The 16,121-nt window shown below is 41.5% G+C and overlaps 1 protein-coding gene across 1 annotated transcript in view; it reads left to right on the top strand.

The window, feature by feature from the left end:
• LOC146390479 (dachshund homolog 2-like) overlaps positions 1–16,121 on the top strand; it is a 117,919-nt gene that overhangs the window by 18,382 nt on the left and 83,416 nt on the right. The window lies entirely within an intron of this gene.

The following is a 16,121-nucleotide window of genomic DNA, read 5'->3' as shown; positions in this document are numbered from 1 at the left end:
CAACTCTTTCATCTTGTCTATAGTGTTGCAGGTAGAAGTTATGCTAGAAAGCCTGGTGCCAGTCCATACTGCAGTAAGTAATGGATTTCATTACTGAACTCAGTTAAACAGTTTAAATTAAGAATGTTTACAAAAATTAGAAGGTTTGTTGGCATTAATTTTAATTAATTCAGCCATCAATTGGTTGCACTGCACCAAAAAATTTCTTAGGATTGGTTTGGTTGCTAGCAGGTTGCCATCGTTGCCCATCGTTAACATGAAGATGTTGACTAGCCACAAATTTAATGATGATATTTACTTTCTAAGTAAAAGGTAGAAACCAACACATTACTTTGAAGGGAGAGTTTCTTAGTCTTTACTATTGCTTGGCAAATATTGGAAAGTGTTGGCAAGTGTAGTACTTGTCATCTTCATGCAAAATATGGGTAACTATGGCGATCTGCAAGAAATCAAAGCAAATGTATGGGGATTTTTGGTAGAGCATCATACACCTATTTACAAGCAATTTCACCGAGTGATAAAAAGCAACCAATTCCCAGCTGGTTTGGGAATACACTTTTCCCCTCGTGACAGAGGGACACCGACTGGTCTCTAGGCCTGTGTGGCCTGGGCCTAAGCTGGCAGTGTTGAGGTAGATCATCTCATTGGTTCAGTATGCAGAAAATATGAAAATAGAAAATATTTCATTAAAAATGTTTAATTAAAACTGGTGAAGACTAATTTTCACTGGGAACTTGGAGTGTTCGAAGGGTAACCCAAACTACTCTAAAATTTTCTGCTAATTTGTCTTACTAGCATATCTCCAAAGGTTGCTTCTGTTCATCTGGACGTAGCTTTTTGTGGGAGAAACGTTTCATCACTCATCCAAGTGACTTCTTCAGTCTCAGCTGACTGCAGGTTTCCCCAATCTTATAAACAGTACATTTGCATAATGACTGAAACCAGCACACTGAAGGAACAAAGGGCTGGGAGGTCAGCCTGATCTCCCAGCCCTCTGCATCCAAGTGGCTGAAGAAGTCACTTGGATGAGTGACGAAACGTTTCTCCCACAAAACGCTACATCCAGATAAACAGAATCAACCTTTGGAGATTTACTTACCTGGATGATTGAGCATGCATCAAGACGTCTTACTAGCATACTTATTGATAACTTGTAAGTGCTCGTACTGTATTGCTCTACATCTCTACTAGGTGCTGGTATAAATGAGGGAAAACGTACATTTTAAGTCTTCTCATAAACTTTGTTTTTGTAGCTTAAATACAGTTTAAATAGTCCAAGATCACAGCTTTAATTTGAACCCACATATACCGAGACCTTTATTATATTCCCAAGTAATGTGTGTAGCTTCATAGCAGTGTCAGCTAACACCAAGACACAAGGTCAATAAATTAATAAATTCAAATATTCATCTGATTAAATTAATGTATGAATTCGGTGTGTTTATTGGTTTGAAAGGTTTATTTTCATTAGGTGGTAATCAAGCAGGCTGTTTTTAAATTACCATAATCTGATAATAAAAGACTGAGTAATATAGATTCAGTCACTGGAAGTCCACTAACCAGGCTTAGTTTAACTCTTAACCAATTTTATGAGCTCTTGTAGACATCTGACATTTTAGAGTCCAAGCAGATAGCAGCTAAGCTCAGAGTTTAGCCACAAATACAAGCTGACACAAATCAATGAATCAGGGACTGAAGGTAATCAAAATCAATTTGCTTTAAATAAAAAGCCTTCAAATCTTAATCAAATGTATAAAATCTTTAACACGGCGGACACAGCAATTTAACACCAGCAGAAAACGGTTAAGCTAGGGGGCTCTGTGCTAATCTGAGGCTGCATTAATCATTGATTCGGTGTCTGCCGGTAATTGATATGTAAATAGCATGTTTAACCTTCATTTACATGTGTGTTTGTGCCGAAGTCGCACACAAATGAGTGTGTGTGTTTGTGAGAAAGCCGGAGCGAGTGTGGGAGTGCAAGAGGCATGTTGAAGGAGGGGCGGGGGGTCGCTTCCAAGTTACAAAAGAAGTTAATTAAAAATGAAAAAAGAGATCGAAGGGAGGGAGGAGGAGAGGGAAGACGGGAGTGGACGGAAGCAGTCGGGGGTGGATGGAGCGGGAGGGAGGGGAAAAAAGAAAAAAAAAGGAGGGAGGGAAGCAGTGTTTTATTGAAAACGGGTGGACAAACAGTGTGTAATTGGCTGGGGCCGCAGGGGCTAAAGGAAAGGTTCAAAGAGAGGAGAGAGCGATAGAGAGCAAATTAACAGATAGAGGAAGAAAGATGAAGGGGAGGAAGAGGAGGAAAGGAAAGAGATGACAAGGGAGAAAGACAGGGAAAAAAGAAATGGTTGACTCAGAGAAAGATGAGATTGGTGAATAGAAGAGTGAACTATGTTGCTTGGCCAAAAGTATGTGGACAGTATAACACCAGTGCATGGTTGTTAAACGTCTTCATTCTAAAGCAGAGGTATAAATCCTCTGCTGGAGAACCCTCCTGTCATCTGGGAAAGTTGACCAATAGATTCTAGGAGACTTACCTCCACGAGTGTGTTGTTTCAGCTTTGAGTGAGATAATAACAGACAATCCAAGTAGCCTGGTTTGAGTTATGGATCAATGAAGTTTGGAAGATTTATCCATCTTGTTATGTTGGACGTTGCACTTCATTTGGACAAAGTTATCCATTGATTTCCGGTCTTGAGGTCGCACTTAAATTTGGCCTTTCAACTCTCCCAAGGTGTGGGAGGATGTTGAGGTTGGTTCTTTGTAGAAGTTAGTCAAGTTCTCAAACTCTACTTGGAAAACATTCTGTATGGGTTTGAGTCTTTATGTAAGGCAACAAGTCCTCCAACTAAACAAGAATCTGATATCCACTAACCATCATCCCACCCGTTATCTGAAGAATAAAAGTGCAATAGTTTGAGTTCATGGAGAATAAAACGCTGTATTTTCAGATGAACTCAAAACCCAGCAAACATTCGCTCCTTGGCAGAACTATTTTATGCAATTAGGAATATGTAAATGGTCAGAAAGTTATAAAGCTTATATGTGTTTTGATAATCATCATAGGACCTATTATTATATATTTGTTGTTAATTGACGACTCTTGATTAAAATAGCTATTAGAGTCCTTCTCTGAGGGACATTACAATGCTGTTTTCTGCCGTTTTCTAGCTCTTTCAGAGCTAAAATGAAATTTTGAGTTAGTATCTTAAAAAAATCAACTCACTAAGAGTCTGGAACTTTTGTCTTGCCGATGAGTAACTTAAAATTTTCAGATACATATTTTGAGAACCCAAAAAATCTGGGGGAACAAATTGTAAAAATCAAATCTTGACTTACAGACAACAACAACATTTTTTCCAGAGGTGGAAACAAGCGTCCACACATAGATGATAACAGCAGTCACATTTGGACAGTTTCATCCGGAATTTCTATTGATGCCTGCAAAGTCTTTGGCTCCACATCTCGTCTCACACTGGGCTGTTTAGCTTCATCTCAGATAAATCTAAAAAAATAATAATAAAAAACGAGGGCAGTCCAACTACTAGTTTAAGTGTAGTGACTGCCCCTCAGGTATATAAGCTTTATTAGCATGTGGTACATGCATGTCTGTGTGCGCACGTGTGTGCTGACGAAGGTTTATCAGATTCTCAGGGGGCGAGGGGGGAAAAAGCCAGAAGAAAGAGAGGTAAGGGAAAAAGACGGGAGGACGGAGGTATTCTCTCACTCCCTGTCTGATTGAATGGAAGCTGAAAGGTCGCGACCTCTTTCTAAACACTCCACGGTTCTCAGCATTAATCAAATAACACTCAAACACACGCACACACACACACCCTGAAAAACACACACACAATCCTGCGCTGACCTTCACATACTTGCATTCATGCACACCGATCACGCATACATTTAAAAAAAAACACACACACACACACACAGTGATACACAGGCTTACGTAGGCAGATGCAAATAGTGGGGTGGCTTGCATGTGACCCCCCCCCCCCCCCCACACACACACACACACAGAGACACACTCTATCAGGTGAATTTCGATGGGATTATACACGCATGTGTCACTATATAAACAGTGTGAAATATCCTGTATGTGTGTTTGTGAATATGTTTCTCTTAGTCTGCATCTTCTTTGTGTGTCTTCCTTCATGTGTATATATATATATATATATATATATATATATATATATATATATATTTGTGTGTGTGTGTGTTTGTGTGGTCGTAACAGTGACATCTGCACCGTTGGCTAAACAGCTTGCGAATATGCTGATAAAAACAACGCCGGCAGCCAAATTTACAACACCTATAAAACACACTCCTCTCTCCCTCACACACACAGACAGAGGCTCACACATACGTAAACACACACACGTACACTCAGAGGGCGTATTATAGTGAGATTTACGGTGTGTCTGTGTGTGTTTGGGTTTATTGCAGTTTACAGGACGGCAGGAGCGTCTGTGTAAGCAACAACTACTATCTGTGTGTGTGTGTGTGTGTGTGTGTGGGAGAGAAGTGTGTGTTTTGTTTTAAAAGGACATCCAGACTCAGAATTTGACTGTAAGACTTTATTTTGTTTTGGTCGCAATTAAATTATATGTTCGTGTTCCTTTTTCTCTTGTCGTTCCTTTTTGTTTTGCAGTTGTTCATCACGCGCAGCATTTGTCGCCACTTCTGACCTTTTGAGCTGTTTTAATATTGTGTGTTTTTCTCTGTTGGTTCTAAATTTAATGGGAACATGATAGTTTGTTATCTGTGTTCTTATATTAGTAGGAACGACTGAAGGTTTCGTGTCGTCACCTCGGTCGACAGTTGGCTGCAGTAATGTGCTGAGGACGTTAGCGATGTGGTAGTAAAGGCCAGGACATGATGACTGTAAAAACGTAGATTTACAGTGCAAGCAGGCAACAACAACAACACAGCTCTGTCAGCAGACCTTAAAAGGAGACATTGTATGTATATATATATATATATATATATATATATATATATATATATATATATATATATATATATATATATATGCATGAGTACTGGTCACAGTGGTTTGATAATACATTGTTCTTTACCACACAAATACACATGAATCAAAGTCTAAACATACCATAATTAATATAATGACTACGTTAGTACTTACTTTGAGGATATGAAGTTAAATGACAGTCCCATGAGTCTTTGTGTTTGCAGAAGAAGTTTACATGCACCACTTCTCATTATGTGGGGTAAAAAGTACAGTTAAATTAATACAAGCAAGTCAAGTTCAAAAAGTACTATAAATTGCAAAGCTGGTGGGATAAATCGCAGGAAGTTGGTCATTCTTGAATGTTAATCCTTTTCACAGAGATAAGAGGGAACCAGGTCTTGTTTAAGTCTAGTCACAAATAATACTGTATATGGGTAGGAACCCAAAGCAGAGCATCTGAACAGAAGGTAAATATTAAACATTTCCTCCCCTTCCTTAATCAGGATCGCCATTGTGCCATCCGGCAAGGCACTGACCTCCCAGCTTCCAGAGCGATCTGCAGCTCAGTGTGCCTGTGAATGTGTGGGAGTGTGAGAGCGTGCAACAGGAAGTCATTAGAAATGAGCGTAAACATGCTCATGAAACATTTTTGCTGGATAAATACGGCACCATTCTCAAAAAGAGTCAGTGCACTCGGAGCAGGAATAAAAGGCCATGTGTGTTTATGCAGCCCTATATCAGGAGCTCTTAGCCCTGTTTTTCCAGCATGTAACCCACACTGAGTAAATTTAGCCTCAGCCTGGGACTTGGACAGAGACAGAACACACGTGGCTGTCAGGATTGAGTGGACCAAAGCTTGTAACCTGCTGCGTTTTATAAGAGACCATCAAGTGCATACCAATTAACCAAATGCTGTTTTTTTATGTCAACAATGTAAAAGAAAATAGCTGAAAATTCACCTTCCAGTGCTCATGAGTTGACAAGAATGCAACACGCAGTTTGGACACCTGGCTGAAAGCATACATGACAGGTAATCATCCCTCTACAGGCTTGAAATGTGGCTCTATAACGGTGCTAGTGGCAGCCTGTTTTTGGAGTACAAAACAAAACATAAATATATACTTTTCAGTCCACTTCTGAAGCCACATATACTGTATTTATTCTAATGTTTGTATTATGAAGGTTTTATAGGAACGAGTACCCTGGCAAGTACCTCGGCGTTTATGGCTACAGATAGTTTGTAGCACCTGTCTGTAGGTACTCCTGCATCATAAGAAGAATATAAGAAAACAGGCAGTAAATGTATATGAAAAGAGCCAGTAAAAAACACTAGAAACCTACTAATTTGATGTACCCCCACATGCTGGACTCAAGCATCCCGTCATCCACACTGCTTCTCATGCTCAAATGTATGTAACTACTCTAAATAAACGTTATTTGACTTCAAAATCATTTAAATGGCATTTCCTAAAGCAGTCAAACTGTCATTGTTTAGGTCTGTTTTGTCTAAACTATAAATACATTCATGTAAACCAGGGGGTTGTAAACTTTATCCGGCATGCTGCACTATAGAAGCCAAAAAGAAGCTTCCCACACCCACATTTTTTTAATGGTCATTACCATTAAAAAAGAATCCAGAAAATTCATGTACGTAGTGAAGAAGGACATGCAGAGGGTTGGCGTGACAGAGGAGGATGCTGGGATAGAACAAGATGGAGGCTGATGATCTGCTAAAGGGAGCGGCTGAAACAACGAGAAGAAGAAGACCAGTAAAAAAAAAAAACATTTAGTTAAAGGTCATCAGAAAGCATCCGAAAACTATTTTTATTTATTATTCTGTATTTTCAGAAACATAGTTATGTAAAGCTTCAGTTACACATGCTTAGAGATTGAAACCCTGCCAACCAGCGTGTATTCCCCAACCTGTTGGTGAGTGGTTGTGATTTTAACTAATCTTTTATGAGATCATTTTAATTCCATTTATGTTTTATATTCATTTGAACTTTTCAGGTATTTACAATTTTTTATGAATCCATTTCAGGTTCATGTGTACACCTTTTCGTTGCTTTACCCTCTTTTCCACAAGTACCTACAGTATTTGCCTCGGCTCGTCTTAACTCTGTTTGGTTTTTAGGGTTTTCCATTAGTTGGTAGTACCTGATACTAGGTACTTATTTTTGTACCTACTTAGCTGGGGTTCCAAGTGAGCTGAGATGATTGGCCATTGGTGTCACTTGATCAGTCATAAGAGCAAAACTGCCATGTTTAAAACCCATGCCCCCCGAGTCTGACAAAAAGCCATACAGCGCACATCTCCACCAAAGCAGCTGGATAGCGTAGTGGTTAGACTACACGCCTTTGGAGCAGAGGATCGCAAGTTCGATTCCTGCCTGGGGTGTCTGTATCCAGTAAGGGTCTTAAGGCTAGACCCCCTATGCTAAGCGAGCCTACCGCAGACATGAGCGAGACAGATAAATATGAAGGCATGCCGGCTCGGACGTCGCCCGGATCAACAAGGTCCGCGTCAGGTGTTGAGGAACCAGGGCACCCTGACGACAAGTGGGCTACTGGAACAAGAAGGCATCGGTGGGCAAGAGACGAAAACAGGAGTCAGGACGCCAGGTCAGGGGGGAGATATCATCACCCCCACCCGAGACTGGGTACATAGCCCCAAGTGCGATAGGAGAAGGATCATACTGAGAAATAGGATCATGGCCAAGCTTGAAACCTGGATCCCCCGTAGCCGGTTACCAAGATTATGTGAAGTACCCTCAGAAGGTCTGCTAGATGATGTTAATGCAGCACTACGGACGATTACCGACACTAACAAACTAACAAACTGTTAGTGAGATGCTTGGCTACAAGCTGAACAGCCACAAGGGGCAGTACCCTCCATGGAGAAGGAGGCTAGAGAGCAAGATCAAAGCAGCACGGAGTTGCAGAAAGGTGCGGCAAAGAAGGTGCATAAGAAATACAGCAAACTGTCCATACCTGAGGCCTTGGAAACTGCCAAGCAAAGACTCACAGCCTTGGCCAGCCGCTTGAGGAGGTACACCAGAGAGATAGAAGGCAGGAGAATAAACCAGCTGTTCTCCACAGAACCAGCAAAGGTGTACTCTTAGTGGCAAGGGAACAATAAGAGAACAGCACCACCAAGGCTGGAGTCGGAGCAATACTGGAAGAGCATATGGGAGCAGGACGCAACCCATAACGGCAATGCTCAGTGGCTAGTGGATCTGAGGGCAGACCATAGCGACCTCCCTGAACAGGGACCAGTAACCATCACAGTGGCAGATATCCAAGAAAGGGTCTCCAGTATGAAGAGTTGGACAGCACCAGGGCCCGACATGGTTCACGCCTACTGGCTGAAGAAGCTGACTGCACTCCACGAGCGTCTGGCAGCACAAATGAACCAGCTGCTAGTTAACGAGAGACACCCGGAATGGCTAACCGAAGGTCGAACGGTCCTGATCCCCAAGGACCCCAAGAAGGGACCGGTCCCATCCAACTACCGACCAATAACCTGCCTCAGTACTACATGGAAGCTCCTGTCAGGCATCATATCGGCTAAGATGAACAGGCACATGGGTCAATACATGAGTGGGGCACAGAAAGGGATTGGCAAGAATACCAGAGGTGCAAAACACCAGCTACTGGTAGACAGAACAGTCAGCCGAGACTGCAAGACCAGACTGACCAACCTGTGCACTGCCTGGATTGATTACAAGAAGGCCTATGACTCAATGCCCCACAGCTGGATCCTGGAATGCTTAGAATTGTACAAGATCAACAGGACCCTAAGAGCCTTCATCAGGAACTCAATGGGGATGTGGCGTACAACACTAGAGGCCAACTCCAAGCCCATAGCACAAGTCACCATCAAGTGCGGGATCTACCAAGGAGATGCTCTGTCCCCACTGCTGTTCTGCATAGAGATCATTAACAAGACTGGCTACGGATACCGACTACGGAACGGAGCAGTTGTCAGCCACCTCCTGTACATGGATGACATCAAGCTGTATGCCAAGAGTGAACGAGACATCGATTCACTGATCCACACTACCGGGCTATACAGCAATGACATTGGAATGTCGTTCGGACTGGAGAAGTGTAGTCGAATGGTAACGAAGAGAGGAAAGGTAGTCAGAACTGAGGGGATTGAACTACCAGAAGGCAACATTGCAGACATAGAGGACAGTTACAAGTACCTGGGGATCCCGCAGGCGAATGGGAACCATGAAGAGGCCGCTAGAAAGGCTGCAACCACCAAGTACCTGCAGAGGGTCAGGCAAGTCCTGAGGAGTCAGCTGAACGGTAAGAACAAGATCCGGGCCATCAACACCTACGCCCTGCCCGTGATCAGGTACCCTGCTGGGGTAATAGGCTGGCCAAAGGAGGAGATAGAAGCCACTGACATAAAGACAAGAAAGCTCCTTACCATGCATGGAGGGTTTTACCCCAAGTCCAGCACCCTGAGGCTGTACGCTAAGCGGAAGGAAGGGGGCCGGGGACTGGTGAGTGTCAGCACCACAGTCCAGGATGAGACAACGAACATCCAAGAATACATTGGGAAGATGGCCCCAACTGACCGAGTGCTCAGTGAATACCTCAGGCAGCAGAAACCCAAGAAAGAGGAGGGAGACGAGGAACCATCATGGAAGGACAGGGCCCTGCACGGTATGTACCACCGGCAGATAGAGGAGGTGGCTGACATCCAGAAATCCTACCAGTGGCTGGACAAAGCTGGACTGAAAGACAGCACAGAGGCACTAATCATGGCAGCACAAGAACAAGCTCTGAGTACAAGATCCATAGAGGCTGGGGTCTATCACACCGGGCAAGACCCCAGGTGCAGGCTGTGTAAAGATGCTCCAGAGACAATCCAGCACATAACAGCAGGGTGCAAGATGCTAGCAGGCAAGGCATACATGGAACGCCATAACCAAGTGGCCGGCATAGTGTACAGGAACATCTGTGCCGAGTATAACCTGGAAGTCCCGAGGTCAAAATGGGAGATGCCCCCAAGGGTGGTGGAGAATGACCGAGCTAAGATCCTGTGGGACTTCCAGATACAGACGGACAAAATGGTGGTGGCTAACCAACCGGACATAGTGGTGGTAGACAAACAGAAGAAGACGGCCGTAGTGATCGATGTAGCGGTTCCCAATGACAGCAATATCAGGAAGAAGGAACACGAGAAGCTGGAGAAATACCAAGGGCTCAGAGAAGAGCTCGAGAGGATGTGGAGGGTGAAGGTGACGGTGGTCCCCGTGGTAATCGGAGCACTAGGTGCGGTGACTCCCAAGCTAGGCGAGTGGCTCCAGCAGATCCCGGGAACAACATCGGAGATCTCTGTCCAGAAGAGCACAGTCCTAGGAACAGCTAAGATACTGCGCAGGACCCTCAAGCTCCCAGGCCTCTGGTAGAGGACCCGAGCTTGAAGGATAAACCGCCCGCAGGGGCGAGATGGGTGTTTTTTTTTAATATATATATATATATATATATGTGTATATATAGATGTATTATATATAAGAGAGCTTTATTGGGTGAGAAAATCATACCATGTCATAACTGCTTTAAGTCATACAGAATAGATATCAGAGCCTTAAACAGGCTGACTTCTGTTAAATGGGTCAAACTGGGCAGAAAGTATACAAACACATAACATCCTTATAGAATATGATGTAACACTATAGATCAACTTACGTCAGAATATATAAAGCATATAAACAATTACAGCAATATGATGCAACAAACACAGCAGTGCTACTAATCCAAAATACTCAAAGGTTCATAGAACTGAAACAAACAGTTATTTTTAGGTCCATTCTGCTGCTGATACATACTTTATGTTTCTGAATATTAAACTTGTTGCTGCCTTTCATAGTGTGTAACTTGAAGGCCCTGAGTACTTTCTCCCACACTGAAAACACTGGGATGATAAAATTATTTGAACATTACCTAATAAGACTGATTCAGGACAGACAATTAGTTATGTTAAACTTTCCTAGCAGTCCTTCACAAACAGGGAACAGTCTGTCTATTCTCTCCATCTGTCAGCTGCTGCTGGCTCTTCCTCCTCCTCTTCCTCACACACTGCTGAGTTTGTCCTGGTGGATCATCAGGGGTGCAAAGCCTCACAGATGATGTGCAGCAGTGGGTCCCTCAGTCTGTCCTCACTCTGGACACTTGCAGTTGTCACACATGGAAATCAAATGTGTGATAAGCTGCAGGATTCAAACACAAGTGTAACTTATAAATACATGTTCATACTTTTATTCCACAATCAGAGAGAAAGAAACAGAGAGAGAGTGCAGGACAGACAGACAGGTGACAGTCTCAGGTGTACACACTGCTACAAAACAGCACAAGAGAAGGAGGATTTAGTGTTTGTGTTATTACGAAACAAGAAGAGTTCCCAGATGGTACAGTGGACACATGTGTGACTCCTGTGATTAAAGCATCTTTCTTTCAGCTTAACGAGTGAACCGTCAGCTCGTTCAAACACACGTTAAAGTCCGTTTGGCTCGACACCACCGAACAGAGGCAGCAATATAACATAGCTAACATTAACAGTGCAGTGAATCCTGCTTGTGCCGTGATATTCAGGACTGGAGAAAAAGGAGAGTGGAAAAGTACGAGTTGTCATTGAGCAGAAACGGGAGCTGGAAGCATGTAAATATAATAATAACCACTGCAGCCAAAAAGAGTGCCCGACGAGCCCAGTTGTAAGTAAGCTATTAAGACTCGACTGTACACTGTGTTCGTGTTTTCCTCTGAAACAATAAGTTCCGTTGCAGCAGCCTTTCAACACCTCTCTCTGTCTCTCGCTAGAAAACTTGATCCAGACAACAAAGTAAAGCTATTTTTCGGCTACGAGCCCGACACGGAACCCGACGTATTAGCCAGAGGTCCCTTTACTACGGTTCGGAGCCGCGGACCTTCAGTAATAGTAATAAATCACATTCATGTAGTTGTAAACAGCATGATAATATATTAAGTAATCCAAAGTATTCAGAATACGTTACTCTCATTGAGTAACGTAACGGAATACGTTACAAAATACATTTTGGGGCATGTATTCTGTAATCTGTAATGGAATACTTTTTAAAAGTAACCTTCCCAACACTGTATAATATATGTAATCTACCCTCACATCAGGACAACTGAAAGTAGCAAAATAATTGATTTAGAAGTTTATTTTTGGTCATTTTTCTGCAGAAAAAAAAGCACTTAAAAGCTCATATTATCAATACAGATGTGTAATGTTGAGTCAATATTAGCTGGACTTTTCCACGTTTGCTTAAATAACTATTGTGTGTTTTACTTTGGTCCTTTTAAGTGTTTCATACTCAAAAGTCTAATCGCTGGTGTGGAGTAACAGTTGAAATCCAATAGGATAAGCTGGTCTTTAAGGTGTTTACATGGCAGTTTGCAATAATAAGAGGCTTAAAGTGGCTGTAATTGAATTTTTGGAGTGAAAGTAAACAGTGATGGGAAGGTTTGGTGGGAATCGAGCTGCTCTGAAGATGAATATTTTCAGCCTCAAACTCGAGTCTGAAGTAGGAATGTTTGTGAATCTCTTAACTCGTCTCATGTTGCTACTCTTTTTTTCTCCCTTCCTCTCCGCCTCCTCCCTTCCTCCACTCCCCCGTCCGTCCATAACCATCTCCCTCTCTGTGCTTCAAATTAGACAATGAAAACAATGAATTTGGTGTCTGTTTCTTTCTCTCCCAGTCTCACCCTCCCCCATCTCGCTTGCCCTCTCTTGCTCACTCACGGTGACCCTGCTTCATACTCTCTTGCTCATGCCAACAACCAATACTTAACCCTTTTGTTATTCCTCTCTTTTTCTGTCTTTTACTTTTCCACTCTGTACTCGGACGTCCTTTTTTCACCCTCTTCTTTCCTTATTGGCGTCTAGTCTTTTTCTATCTGTCTCTCTCTTTCTCTCTCTTTATTTCTATGTGATTTCATGCTCCAGCTGCCCCATTATCAGTCTGTCTGAGGTTGTGTTAACACCAACAATACTGCTGCACACACACTGATAGACGGATAGATAGTCAAGTAGTCAATGAGCAGATCTGATCCCTGCAAACTGCATGTTTTATTTTTCCACTGCGGCCGATCCAAGTCGAGTTTAGACAGAAGTTAAAGCTCAACTCGAGAGAAGACTTCTGAGTTTGTCAGCTTTCTGCTTAACTTCATAACACATTTTCAGTCTCATGCAGTTTCAAAAGAATGTAATCATAAACCCGAACAAAACCCAAATTTTAACAAGTCACAGGTGTTGCGCCAAGTGGTTTCCCTTTTGTTTCCCCCCAAAAGGTCAACTTCTTAAGCTGTTTACGGAAAAAGAAGTTTGGGTTTAAAGTTTAAGTTCAACCTGAACAGAAACAGAAAAGCAAATGAAGCAATGCAGAGTTAAAAAGTCTCTAACTAATTTGTTTTGTGCTCTTAAGCAGGATTTAATCAGGACATTCTGCTGGTGTAATGTGTAACTGTGAAGCTCACAGACATGTTGTTGTCTCATCGTGTTTCTGTCTTTCTATATTTTCATTCCTGTGTTTAAGCTGCGTGTACGTGCAGCACATTTGAAAAAAGAAGTTCAAACTTAAAAACATGTAAAGAGGAAAATGCATAAAGTCTTTTTGAACATCAACAGTTTTTATGGATTTAAAAATCAGGCAGTCTTTAAGCAACAAATCTTTAGCCATCTCATTACATTTACTTACACTCAAAAGATTCTTGGCCCCCAATAAACACAAAGCAAAAACATATTAAAATGCAATTGAAACATATAAAATCAAAGCTTTACTTTTTCAAATAAAGTAAAATATATTCTGGATAAACTGAATCTATATCAGTCTTGTAAATTTCATTTGACCAGAATCCAATAAATGTAACTTTTTACATTGTAAAATTACTTACATTCAGTAATTTTTAAGTGTACCTAATTACTTATTGATTTATTGGTTGTACATTTATTGGCTGCTCAGAGTGGTTCTATATTGTAGTGGTTTGCATGTGCCAAGTCAAACATGTGGCGGCTCCTTACGTTCAAGGATGAAGCTAAAAGTAGTTGTTGTTGGCAGATCTTTGAAGAAGAGGGCTTCAAATTGTATAATTGCTTGAACTCCTGGGAAGAGCGTATGTGGTAGCTTTAGTCGACCCTCTGTGCGGCTGCATCATCACAGCTAACCTCCTGATCCTCAACAAAATATTCAAAGTTTCTAAGTGTGTCCTTTGCTTCCTAAAGGATGCAAATTTAAATACGACACATGTAATTTCTGTAGTTTCTTCAGAGGCCGTCCTGGCACCTGCAGACGTCTCTGTTCTGGAGACGTTTTCCACCAACTCAACCAGAAAAGACACAAAGGACTTACTTAGTAAAAGTCCCCTTATATGTTGAATTTCTGCCTGGTGCTTAATTTTTATTTTATTTTTAGATAGATAGATAGATAGATAGATAGATAGATAGATAGATAGATAGATAGATAGATAGATAGATAGATAGATAGATAGATAGATAGATAGATAGATAGATAGAATTTTATTTCGAACATGCAAATATAATTGAAATAACAACAGAAAAAACAACAACAACAAAAAAACTTAAAAATCATCAAGTTTTCATGTATTTTATTTTTCCTTCTCTGTACATAAATAAAGACACTTAAAGTGTTCCCAGTCCAAGTGTAATGATGTTAACAGCAGACCAGCTCAACAGTCAGATGTTTCATCAAACTTATTAATAATAAAATGAGCGTCAGATTATTTATGATTACCTAAAAATAAATTTGTTTACCTTCTGCTGGAAGTGGCTGGTTGTGATTCTTGTTGCGTGGCTTATGGTCTGAAAATAAATCTATCCATCTTACCAAAGGTCCCTCAGAGACAGGACTATTTTCTTTAGCCCAAAAGTGCTCCGTTTGAAAATAGGAGGACTCGGATGGAGTCCCAGAATTTAAAATAAATAAATAAATATATATATAAAGCTTCCTACTTTTATCAAAATGTTTGAGTTACTCTTTTTTGGGGATTTTTTTTTAAATTTCACTCTTTTATTCTCTCTCACTTTAATTCTGCTTGTTGCTAAATATCATCCAACACAAACAAGGCAAACAATAGCTGCTATCTTCACACAAATATACCAAATAGGAAAGTCTCACTACAAATAAACATTTACACGTTACAGCTGGAAAAACGGAGCAAAACATATTCGCCAAATTAAGAAAGAGCAGAGTTTAGATTTAGTCCACTCGGGTGTGACATCGTTTTCTGCGCGACAGCCTGGCTGTGAGTGTAATATCAAACACATGTGTGACATGTTTCTGCAGGACAGTGGTTTTTATCGTCACTCTCTTGACCTTTGACCTCGTGAAAGAAAGGAAGAGAAGGTGGGGAAAGATTGATGTTGGAATCAAATGCAAAGTTTCTTTCTCTCTTTCCATAATAGACGCACAGACAGAACGTCTTCTTCTTTTCTCTCCTCCTTCCTTCTTCATTAATCACTCCCTCCCACCGCTCCCCTCTCTCTCTTTCCTCCCTCCATTCATCTCGCCTGTCGGTCGTCTGTCTTCTTCCTCTTCTTCTTTTCTGCTTTTCTGAAGGATGAGGTGCTTCAATCTCTTGTGAACCCCTTCATTCTTTCATGTTTTCCCATCTTGCATCCCTCTACTACATCCCTCTTTTTTCCTTCTTCTGCTTTTTCCCGATCCTACCTTTCCATCCTTCTTTCCTTCCTTCCTTCTCATCTTCCTTTCCTTCCTTCCTGTCCTTCCCTGCCCTCTCCCCGTCCCGTCATCCACCTCTCCTGTGTGTGAGACCCAAATCTTTTCAATGTTGTTGTTTAGATTCCTTCAGGATTTATCAAATCTCAGCCATGTTTGTAGTTTTTGTAGTTTTTGGACTGCAACCCTTTTTTCTGTCTTCTTCTTCTTCTTTTTTGCGCTAATGTAAAGAGAGAAGGAATGTGTATTTGTGTGTGTGTGTATGTGAACATCCATAACACTAACATGACTTTTACGCTTGTGTGTTTATCCTGTGCTTTCATGTGTGTTTTTGTTCAGATTCACTCCTCTGTAACACTTCCAAAATCTGACTTGTGTGTGTGTGTAAACTCATCTTTTAACTCAAACACAC

This window comes from Perissodus microlepis, chromosome 3 (genome assembly GCF_051167445.1).
Source record: "Perissodus microlepis isolate ML-2025 ecotype Zambia chromosome 3, ASM5116744v1, whole genome shotgun sequence".
In the NCBI taxonomy this organism is placed as follows: domain Eukaryota; kingdom Metazoa; phylum Chordata; class Actinopteri; order Cichliformes; family Cichlidae; genus Perissodus; species Perissodus microlepis.
Note: the sequence above shows the minus strand (reverse complement) of the source record. Positions and strands in the feature narration are given on the sequence as shown.